The following is an 11,391-nucleotide window of genomic DNA, read 5'->3' on the forward strand; positions in this document are numbered from 1 at the left end:
GTATAGAAGAGATTCCAATAGAGTGCCTTATTACAGAGTGTAAATAGAATTGGCAACAAAACACAAAACTTACGTTATGTATATAAAGAAACACGAAAATAGTCCTACTCAGAGTAGACCCATGGAAATGCATTGGAAACCAGGCCGTGAGAACGGGTTTCAATGTAAATCAGTAGACTGGCATGCGTTTCTCTTAAAAAGGACTTTTTGTGATATGTTACCAAAAACGCTCAGACTACTGCAATATATAGTAAAGTCTCCTGTGGAACGTTTTATTGAAGGGTTTAACTAGAATTGGCAACAAAACACAAAACGTACGTTATGTATATAAAGAAACAAGAAAATAGTCCTACTCAGAGTAGACCCATGGAAACGCATTGGAAACCAGGCCTGGAGAACATGTTTCAACGTATACGCGTATTGGCCTGTTTTGATGGGGATGGACAGATAATGCGTTTCTCTTAAAAAGGGCTTATTAATGAGATGTTACCAGTGACTTCAGAAACGCTCAATCTCCTGCAGTATAGTAGAGATTCCAATAGAGTGCCTTATTACAGAGTGTAAATAGAATTGGTAACAAAACAAAAAACTTACGTTATGTATATAAAGAAACAAGAAAATAGTCCTACTCAGAGTAGACCCATGGAAACGCATTGGAAACCAGTCCTGGAGAACATGTTTCAACGTATACGCGTATTGGCCTGTTTTGATGGGGATGGACAGATAATGCGTTTCTCTTAAAAAAGGGCTTATTAATGAGATGCTACCAGTGACTTCAGAAATGCTCAATCTCCTGCAGTATAGTAGAGATTCCAATAGAGTGCCTTATTACAGAGTGTAATTAGAATTGGCAACAAAAAACAAAACTTGCGTTATGTATATAAAGAAACAAGAAAATAGTCCTACTCAGAGTAGACCCATGGAAACGCTTTGGAAACCAGGCCTGGAGAACATGTTTCAATGTATACGCGTATTGGCCTGTTTTGATGGGGATGGACAGATAACGCTTTTCTCTTAAAAAGGGCTTATTAATGAGATGTTACCAGTGACTTCAGAAACGCTCAATCTCCTACAGTATAGTAGAGATTCCAATAGAGTGCCTTATTACAGAGTGTAAATAGAATTGGTAACAAAACAAAAAACTTACGTTATGTATATAAAGAAACAAGAAAATAGTCCTACTCAGAGTAGACCCATGGAAATGCATTGGAAACCAGGCCGTGAGAACGGGTTTCAATGAAAATCAGTAGATTGGCATGCGTTTCTCTTAAAAAGGACTTTTTGTGATAGGTTACCAAAAATGCTCAGACTACTGCAATATATAGTAAAGACTCCTGTGGAACGTTTTAATGAAGGGTTTAACTAGAATTGGCAACAAAACACAAAACTTACGTTATGTATATAAAGAAACAAGAAAATAGTCCTACTCAGAGTAGACCCATGGAAGCGCATTGGAAACCAGGCATGGAGAACATGTTTCAACGTATAAGCGTATTGGCCTGTTTTGATGGGGATGGACAGATAATGCTTTTCTCTTAAAAAGGGCTTATTAATGAGATGTTACCAGTGACTTCAGAAACGCTCAATCTCCTGCAGTATAGTAGAGATTCCAATAGAGTGCCTTATTACAGATTGTAAATAGAATTGGCAACAAAACACAAAACTTACGTTATGTATATAAAGAAACAAGAAAATAGTCCTACTCAGAGTAGACCCATGGAAATGCATTGGAAACCAGGCCGTGAGAACGGGTTTCAATGAAAATCAGTAGATTGGCATGCGTTTCTCTTAAAAAGGACTTTTTGTGATAGGTTACCAAAAATGCTCAGACTACTGCAATATATAGTAAGGACTCCTGTGGAACGTTTTATTGAAGGGTTTAACTAGAATTGGCAACAAAACACAAAACTAACGTTATGTACATAAAGAAACAAGAAAATAGTCCTACTCAGAGTAGACCCATGGAAATGCATTGGAAACCAGGCCGTGAGAACGGGTTTCAATGTAAATCAGTAGATTGGCATGCGTTTCTCTTAAAAAGGACTTTTTGTGATATGTTACCAAAAACGCTCAGACTACTGCAATATATAGTAAAGACTCCTGTGGAACGTTTTATTGAAGGGTTTAACTAGAATTGGCAACAAAACACAAAACTTACGTTATGTATATAGGAAACACAAAAATAGTCCTACTCAGAGTAGACCCATGGAAACGCATTGGAAACCAGGCCTGGAGAACATGTTTCAACGTATAGGCGTATTGGCCTGTTTTGATGGGGATGGACAGATAATGCGTTTCTCTTAAAAAGGGCTCATTAATGAGAGGTTACCAGTGACTTCAGAAACGCTCAATCTCCTGCAGTATAGTAGAGATTCCAATAGAGTGCCTTATTACAGAGTGTAAATAGAATTGGTAACAAAACAAAAAACTTACGTTATGTATATAAAGAAACAAGAAAATAGTCCTACTCAGAGTAGACCCATGGAAACGCATTGGAAACCAGTCCTGGAGAACATGTTTCAACGTATACGCGTATTGGCCTGTTTTGATGGGGATGGACAGATAATGCGTTTCTCTTAAAAAAGGGCTTATTAATGAGATGCTACCAGTGACTTCAGAAATGCTCAATCTCCTGCAGTATAGTAGAGATTCCAATAGAGTGCCTTATTACAGAGTGTAATTAGAATTGGCAACAAAAAACAAAACTTGCGTTATGTATATAAAGAAACAAGAAAATAGTCCTACTCAGAGTAGACCCATGGAAACGCTTTGGAAACCAGGCCTGGAGAACATGTTTCAATGTATACGCGTATTGGCCTGTTTTGATGGGGATGGACAGATAACGCTTTTCTCTTAAAAAGGGCTTATTAATGAGATGTTACCAGTGACTTCAGAAACGCTCAATCTCCTACAGTATAGTAGAGATTCCAATAGAGTGCCTTATTACAGAGTGTAAATAGAATTGGTAACAAAACAAAAAACTTACGTTATGTATATAAAGAAACAAGAAAATAGTCCTACTCAGAGTAGACCCATGGAAACGCATTGGAAACCAGGCCTGGAGAACATGTTTCAACGTATACGCGTATTGGCCTGTTTTGATGGGGATGGACAGATAATGCGTTTCTCTTAAAAAAGGGCTTATTAATGAGATGTTACCAGTGACTTCAGAAATGCTCAATCTCCTGCAGTATAGTAGCGATTCCAATAGAGTGCCTTATTACAGAGTGTAAATAGAATAGGCAACAAAACACAAAACTTACGTTATTTATATAAAGAAACAAGAAAATAGTCCTACTCAGAGTAGACCCATGGAAATGCATTGGAAACCAGGCCGTGAGAACGGGTTTCAATGAAAATCAGTAGATTGGCATGCGTTTCTCTTAAAAAGGACTTTTTGTGATAGGTTACCAAAAATGCTCAGACTACTGCAATATATAGTAAGGACTCCTGTGGAACGTTTTATTGAAGGGTTTAACTAGAATTGGCAACAAAACACAAAACTAACGTTATGTACATAAAGAAACAAGAAAATAGTCCTACTCAGAGTAGACCCATGGAAATGCATTGGAAACCAGGCCGTGAGAACGGGTTTCAATGTAAATCAGTAGATTGGCATGCGTTTCTCTTAAAAAGGACTTTTTGTGATATGTTACCAAAAACGCTCAGACTACTGCAATATATAGTAAAGACTCCTGTGGAACGTTTTATTGAAGGGTTTAACTAGAATTGGCAACAAAACACAAAACTTACGTTATGTATATAGGAAACACAAAAATAGTCCTACTCAGAGTAGACCCATGGAAACGCATTGGAAACCAGGCCTGGAGAACATGTTTCAACGTATAGGCGTATTGGCCTGTTTTGATGGGGATGGACAGATAATGCGTTTCTCTTAAAAAGGGCTCATTAATGAGAGGTTACCAGTGACTTCAGAAACGCTCAATCTCCTGCAGTATAGTAGAGATTCCAATAGAGTGCCTTATTACAGAGTGTAAATAGAATTGGTAACAAAACAAAAAACTTACGTTATGTATATAAAGAAACAAGAAAATAGTCCTACTCAGAGTAGACCCATGGAAACGCATTGGAAACCAGGCCTGGAGAACATGTTTCAACGTATACGCGTATTGGCCTGTTTTGACGGGGATGGACAGATAATGCGTTTCTCTTAAAAAAGGGCTTATTAATGAGATGCTACCAGTGATTTCAGAAATGCTCAATCTCCTGCAGTATAGTAGAGATTCCAATAGAGTGCCTTATTACAGAGTGTAATTAGAATTGGCAACAAAAAACGAAACTTGTGTTATGTATATAAAGAAACAAGAAAATAGTCCTACTCAGAGTAGACCCATGGAAATGCTTTGGAAACCAGGCCTGGAGAACATGTTTCAACGTATACGCGTATTGGCCTGTTTTGATGGGGATGGACAGATAATGCGTTTCTCTTAAAAAGGGCTTATTAATGAGATGTTACCAGTGACTTCAGAAACGCTCAATCTCCTGCAGTATAGTAGCGATTCCAATAGAGTGCGTTATTACAGAGTGTAAATAGAATTGGCAACAAAACACAAAACTTACGTTATGTATATAAAGAAACAAGAAAATAGTCCTAAGAGTAGACCCATGGAAATGCATTGGAAACCAGGCCTGGAGAACATGTTTCAATGTAAATCAGTAGATTGGCATGCATTTCTCTTAAAATGGACTTTTTGTGATATGTTACCAAAAACGCTCAGACTACTGCAATATATAGTAAAGACTCCTGTGGAACGTTTTATTGAAGGGTTTAACTAGAATTGGCAACAAAACACAAAACTTACGTTATGTATATAAAGAAACAAGAAAATAGTCCTACTCAGAGTAGACCCATGGAAGCGCATTGGAAACCAGGCATGGAGAACATGTTTCAACGTATAAGCGTATTGGCCTGTTTTGATGGGGATGGACAGATAATGCTTTTCTCTTAAAAAGGGCTTATTAATGAGATGTTACCAGTGACTTCAGAAACGCTCAATCTCCTGCAGTATAGTAGAGATTCCAATAGAGTGCCTTATTACAGATTGTAAATAGAATTGGCAACAAAACACAAAACTTACGTTATGTATATAAAGAAACAAGAAAATAGTCCTACTCAGAGTAGACCCATGGAAATGCATTGGAAACCAGGCCGTGAGAACGTGTTTCAATGTAAATCAGTAGACTGGCATTCGTTTCTCTTAAAAAGGACTTTTTGTGATATATTACCAAAAACGCTCAGACTACTGCAATGTATAGGAAAGACTCCTGTGGAACGTATTATTGAAGGGTTTAACTAGAATTGGCAACAAAATACAAAACTTACGTTATGTATATAAAGAAACAAGAAAATAGTCCTACTCAGAGTAGACCCATGGAAACGCTTTGGAAACCAGGCTTGGAGAACATGTTTCAATGTATACGCGTATTGGCCTGTTATGATGGGGATGGACAGATAATGCTTTTCTCTTAAAAAGGGCTTATTAATGAGATGTTACCAGTGACTTCAGAAACGCTCAATCTCCTGCAGTATAGTAGAGATTCCAATAGAGTGCCTTATTACAGAGTGTAAATAGAATTGGCAACAAAACACAAAACTTACGTTATGTATATAAAGAAACAAGAAAATAGTCCTACTCAGAGTAGACCCATGGAAATGCATTGGAAACCAGGCCGTGAGAACGGGTTTCAATGTAAATCAGTAGATTGGCATGCGTTTCTCTTTAAAAGGACTTTTTGTGATATGTTACCAAAAATGCTCAGACTACTGCAATATATAGTAAAGACTCCTGTGGAACGTTTTATTGAAGGGTTTAACTAGAATTGGCAACAAAACACAAAACTAACGTTATGTACATAAAGAAACAAGAAAATAGTTCTACTCAGAGTAGACCCATGGAAATGCATTGGAAACCAGGCCATAAGAACGGGTTTCAATGTAAATCAGTAGATTGGCATGCGTTTCTCTTAAAAAGGACTTTTTGTGATATGTTACCAAAAACGCTCAGACTACTGCAATATATAGTAAAGACTCCTGTGGAACGTTTTATTGAAGGGTTTAACTAGAATTGGCAACAAAACACAAAACTTATGTTATGTATATTAAGAAACAAGAAAATAGTCCTACTCAGAGTAGACCCATGGAAGTGCATTGGAAACCAGGCCTGGAGAACATGTTTCAAGGTATACGCGTATTGGCCTGTTTTGATGGGGATGGACAGATAATGCTTTTCTCTTAAAAAGGGTTTATTAATGAGATGTTAACAGTGACTTCAGAAACGCTCAATCTCCTGCAGTATAGTAGAGATTCCAATAGAGTGCCTTATTACAGAGTGTAAATAGAATTGGCAACAAAACACAAAACTTACGTTATGTATATAAAGAAACACGAAAATAGTCCTACTCAGAGTAGAGCCATGGAACTTCAATGGAAACCAGGCCGTGAGAACGGGTTTCAATGTATACGCGTATTGGCCTGTTCTGATGGGGATGGACAGATAATGCTTTTCTCTTAAGAAGGGCTTATTAATGAGATGTTACCAGTGACTTCAGAAACGCTCAATCTCCTGCAGTTTAGTAGAGATTCCAATAGAGTGCCTTATTACAGAGTGTAAATAGAATTGGCAACAAAACACAAAACTTGCGTTATGTATATAAAGAAACAAGAAAATAGTTCTACTCAGAGTAGACCCATGGAAATGCATTCGAAACCAGGCCGTGAGAACGGGTTTCAATGTAAATCAGTAGACTGGCATGCGTTTCTCTTAAAAAGGACTTTTTGTGATATGTTACCAAAAACGATCAGACTACTGCAATATATAGTAAAGACTCCTGTGGAACGTTTTATTGAAGGGTTTAACTAGAATTGGCAACAAAACACAAAACTTACGTTATTTATATAAAGAAACACGAAAATAGTCCTACTCAGAGTAGACCCATGGAAGCGCATTGGAATCCAGGCATGGAGAACATGTTTCAACGTATAAGCGTATTGGCCTGTTTTGATGGGGATGGACAGATAATGCTTTTCTCTTAAAAAGGGCTTATTAACGAGATGTTACCAGTGACTTCAGAAACGCTCAATCTCCTGCAGTATAGTAGAGATTCCAATAGAGTGCCTTATTACAGATTGTAAATAGAATTGGCAACAAAACACAAAACTTACGTTATGTATATAAAGAAACAAGGAAATAGTCCTACTCAGAGTAGACCCATGGAAATGCATTGGAAACCAGGCCGTGAGAACGTGTTTCAATGTAAATCAGTAGATTGGCATGCGCTTCTCTTAAAAAGGACTTTTTGTGATATGTTACCAAAAACGCTCAGACTACTGCAATGTATAGGAAAGACTCCTGTGGAACGTATTATTGAAGGGTTTAACTAGAATTGGCAACAAAACACAAAACGTACGTTATGTATATAAGGAAACAAGAAAATAGTCCTACTCAGAGTAGACCCATGGAAGCGCATTGGAAACCAGGCCTGGAGAACATGTTTCAACGTATACGCGTATTGGCCTGTTTTGATGGGGATGGACAGATAATGCGTTTCTCTTAAAAAAGGGCTTATTAATGAGATGTTACCAGTGACTTCAGAAACGCTCAATCTCCTGCAGTATAGTAGCGATTCCAATAGAGTGCCTTATTACAGAGTGTAAATAGAATAGGCAACAAAACACAAAACTTACGTTATTTATATAAAGAAACAAGAAAATAGTCCTACTCAGAGTAGACCCATGGAAATGCATTGGAAACCAGGCCGTGAGAACGGGTTTCAATGAAAATCAGTAGATTGGCATGCGTTTCTCTTAAAAAGGACTTTTTGTGATAGGTTACCAAAAATGCTCAGACTACTGCAATATATAGTAAGGACTCCTGTGGAACGTTTTATTGAAGGGTTTAACTAGAATTGGCAACAAAACACAAAACTAACGTTATGTACATAAAGAAACAAGAAAATAGTTCTACTCAGAGTAGACCCATGGAAATGCATTGGAAACCAGGCCATAAGAACGGGTTTCAATGTAAATCAGTAGATTGGCATGCGTTTCTCTTAAAAAGGACTTTTTGTGATATGTTACCAAAAACGCTCAGACTACTGCAATATATAGTAAAGACTCCTGTGGAACGTTTTATTGAAGGGTTTAACTAGAATTGGCAACAAAACACAAAACTTATGTTATGTATATTAAGAAACAAGAAAATAGTCCTACTCAGAGTAGACCCATGGAAGTGCATTGGAAACCAGGCCTGGAGAACATGTTTCAAGGTATACGCGTATTGGCCTGTTTTGATGGGGATGGACAGATAATGCTTTTCTCTTAAAAAGGGTTTATTAATGAGATGTTAACAGTGACTTCAGAAACGCTCAATCTCCTGCAGTATAGTAGAGATTCCAATAGAGTGCCTTATTACAGAGTGTAAATAGAATTGGCAACAAAACACAAAACTTACGTTATGTATATAAAGAAACACGAAAATAGTCCTACTCAGAGTAGAGCCATGGAACTTCAATGGAAACCAGGCCGTGAGAACGGGTTTCAATGTATACGCGTATTGGCCTGTTCTGATGGGGATGGACAGATAATGCTTTTCTCTTAAGAAGGGCTTATTAATGAGATGTTACCAGTGACTTCAGAAACGCTCAATCTCCTGCAGTTTAGTAGAGATTCCAATAGAGTGCCTTATTACAGAGTGTAAATAGAATTGGCAACAAAACACAAAACTTGCGTTATGTATATAAAGAAACAAGAAAATAGTTCTACTCAGAGTAGACCCATGGAAATGCATTCGAAACCAGGCCGTGAGAACGGGTTTCAATGTAAATCAGTAGACTGGCATGCGTTTCTCTTAAAAAGGACTTTTTGTGATATGTTACCAAAAACGATCAGACTACTGCAATATATAGTAAAGACTCCTGTGGAACGTTTTATTGAAGGGTTTAACTAGAATTGGCAACAAAACACAAAACTTACGTTATTTATATAAAGAAACACGAAAATAGTCCTACTCAGAGTAGACCCATGGAAGCGCATTGGAATCCAGGCATGGAGAACATGTTTCAACGTATAAGCGTATTGGCCTGTTTTGATGGGGATGGACAGATAATGCTTTTCTCTTAAAAAGGGCTTATTAACGAGATGTTACCAGTGACTTCAGAAACGCTCAATCTCCTGCAGTATAGTAGAGATTCCAATAGAGTGCCTTATTACAGATTGTAAATAGAATTGGCAACAAAACACAAAACTTACGTTATGTATATAAAGAAACAAGGAAATAGTCCTACTCAGAGTAGACCCATGGAAATGCATTGGAAACCAGGCCGTGAGAACGTGTTTCAATGTAAATCAGTAGATTGGCATGCGCTTCTCTTAAAAAGGACTTTTTGTGATATGTTACCAAAAACGCTCAGACTACTGCAATGTATAGGAAAGACTCCTGTGGAACGTATTATTGAAGGGTTTAACTAGAATTGGCAACAAAACACAAAACGTACGTTATGTATATAAGGAAACAAGAAAATAGTCCTACTCAGAGTAGACCCATGGAAGCGCATTGGAAACCAGGCCTGGAGAACATGTTTCAACGTATACGCGTATTGGCCTGTTTTGATGGGGATGGACAGATAATGCGTTTCTCTTAAAAAAGGGCTTATTAATGAGATGTTACCAGTGACTTCAGAAATGCTCAATCTCCTGCAGTATAGTAGCGATTCCAATAGAGTGCCTTATTACAGAGTGTAAATAGAATAGGCAACAAAACACAAAACTTACGTTATTTATATAAAGAAACAAGAAAATAGTCCTACTCAGAGTAGACCCATGGAAATGCATTGGAAACCAGGCCGTGAGAATGGGTTTCAATGTATACGCGTATTGGCCTGTTCTGATGGGGATGGACAGATAATGCTTTTCTCTTAAGAAGGGCTTATTAATGAGATGTTACCAGTGACTTCAGAAACGCTCAATCTCCTGCAGTTTAGTAGAGATTCCAATAGAGTGCCTTATTACAGAGTGTAAATAGAATTGGCAACAAAACACAAAACTTGCGTTATGTATATAAAGAAACAAGAAAATAGTTCTACTCAGAGTAGACCCATGGAAATGCATTCGAAACCAGGCCGTGAGAACGGGTTTCAATGTAAATCAGTAGACTGGCATGCGTTTCTCTTAAAAAGGACTTTTTGTGATATGTTACCAAAAACGATCAGACTACTGCAATATATAGTAAAGACTCCTGTGGAACGTTTTATTGAAGGGTTTAACTAGAATTGGCAACAAAACACAAAACTTACGTTATTTATATAAAGAAACACGAAAATAGTCCTACTCAGAGTAGACCCATGGAAGCGCATTGGAATCCAGGCATGGAGAACATGTTTCAACGTATAAGCGTATTGGCCTGTTTTGATGGGGATGGACAGATAATGCTTTTCTCTTAAAAAGGGCTTATTAACGAGATGTTACCAGTGACTTCAGAAACGCTCAATCTCCTGCAGTATAGTAGAGATTCCAATAGAGTGCCTTATTACAGATTGTAAATAGAATTGGCAACAAAACACAAAACTTACGTTATGTATATAAAGAAACAAGGAAATAGTCCTACTCAGAGTAGACCCATGGAAATGCATTGGAAACCAGGCCGTGAGAACGTGTTTCAATGTAAATCAGTAGATTGGCATGCGCTTCTCTTAAAAAGGACTTTTTGTGATATGTTACCAAAAACGCTCAGACTACTGCAATGTATAGGAAAGACTCCTGTGGAACGTATTATTGAAGGGTTTAACTAGAATTGGCAACAAAACACAAAACGTACGTTATGTATATAAGGAAACAAGAAAATAGTCCTACTCAGAGTAGACCCATGGAAGCGCATTGGAAACCAGGCCTGGAGAACATGTTTCAACGTATACGCGTATTGGCCTGTTTTGATGGGGATGGACAGATAATGCGTTTCTCTTAAAAAAGGGCTTATTAATGAGATGTTACCAGTGACTTCAGAAACGCTCAATCTCCTGCAGTATAGTAGCGATTCCAATAGAGTGCCTTATTACAGAGTGTAAATAGAATAGGCAACAAAACACAAAACTTACGTTATTTATATAAAGAAACAAGAAAATAGTCCTACTCAGAGTAGACCCATGGAAATGCATTGGAAACCAGGCCGTGAGAACGGGTTTCAATGAAAATCAGTAGATTGGCATGCGTTTCTCTTAAAAAGGACTTTTTGTGATAGGTTACCAAAAATGCTCAGACTACTGCAATATATAGTAAGGACTCCTGTGGAACGTTTTATTGAAGGGTTTAACTAGAATTGGCAACAAAACACAAAACTAACGTTATGTACATAAAGAAACAAGAAAATAGTTCTACTC

This window comes from Elgaria multicarinata, chromosome 6, assembly GCF_023053635.1.
Source record: "Elgaria multicarinata webbii isolate HBS135686 ecotype San Diego chromosome 6, rElgMul1.1.pri, whole genome shotgun sequence".
Classification (NCBI taxonomy): Eukaryota; Metazoa; Chordata; class Lepidosauria; order Squamata; family Anguidae; genus Elgaria; species Elgaria multicarinata.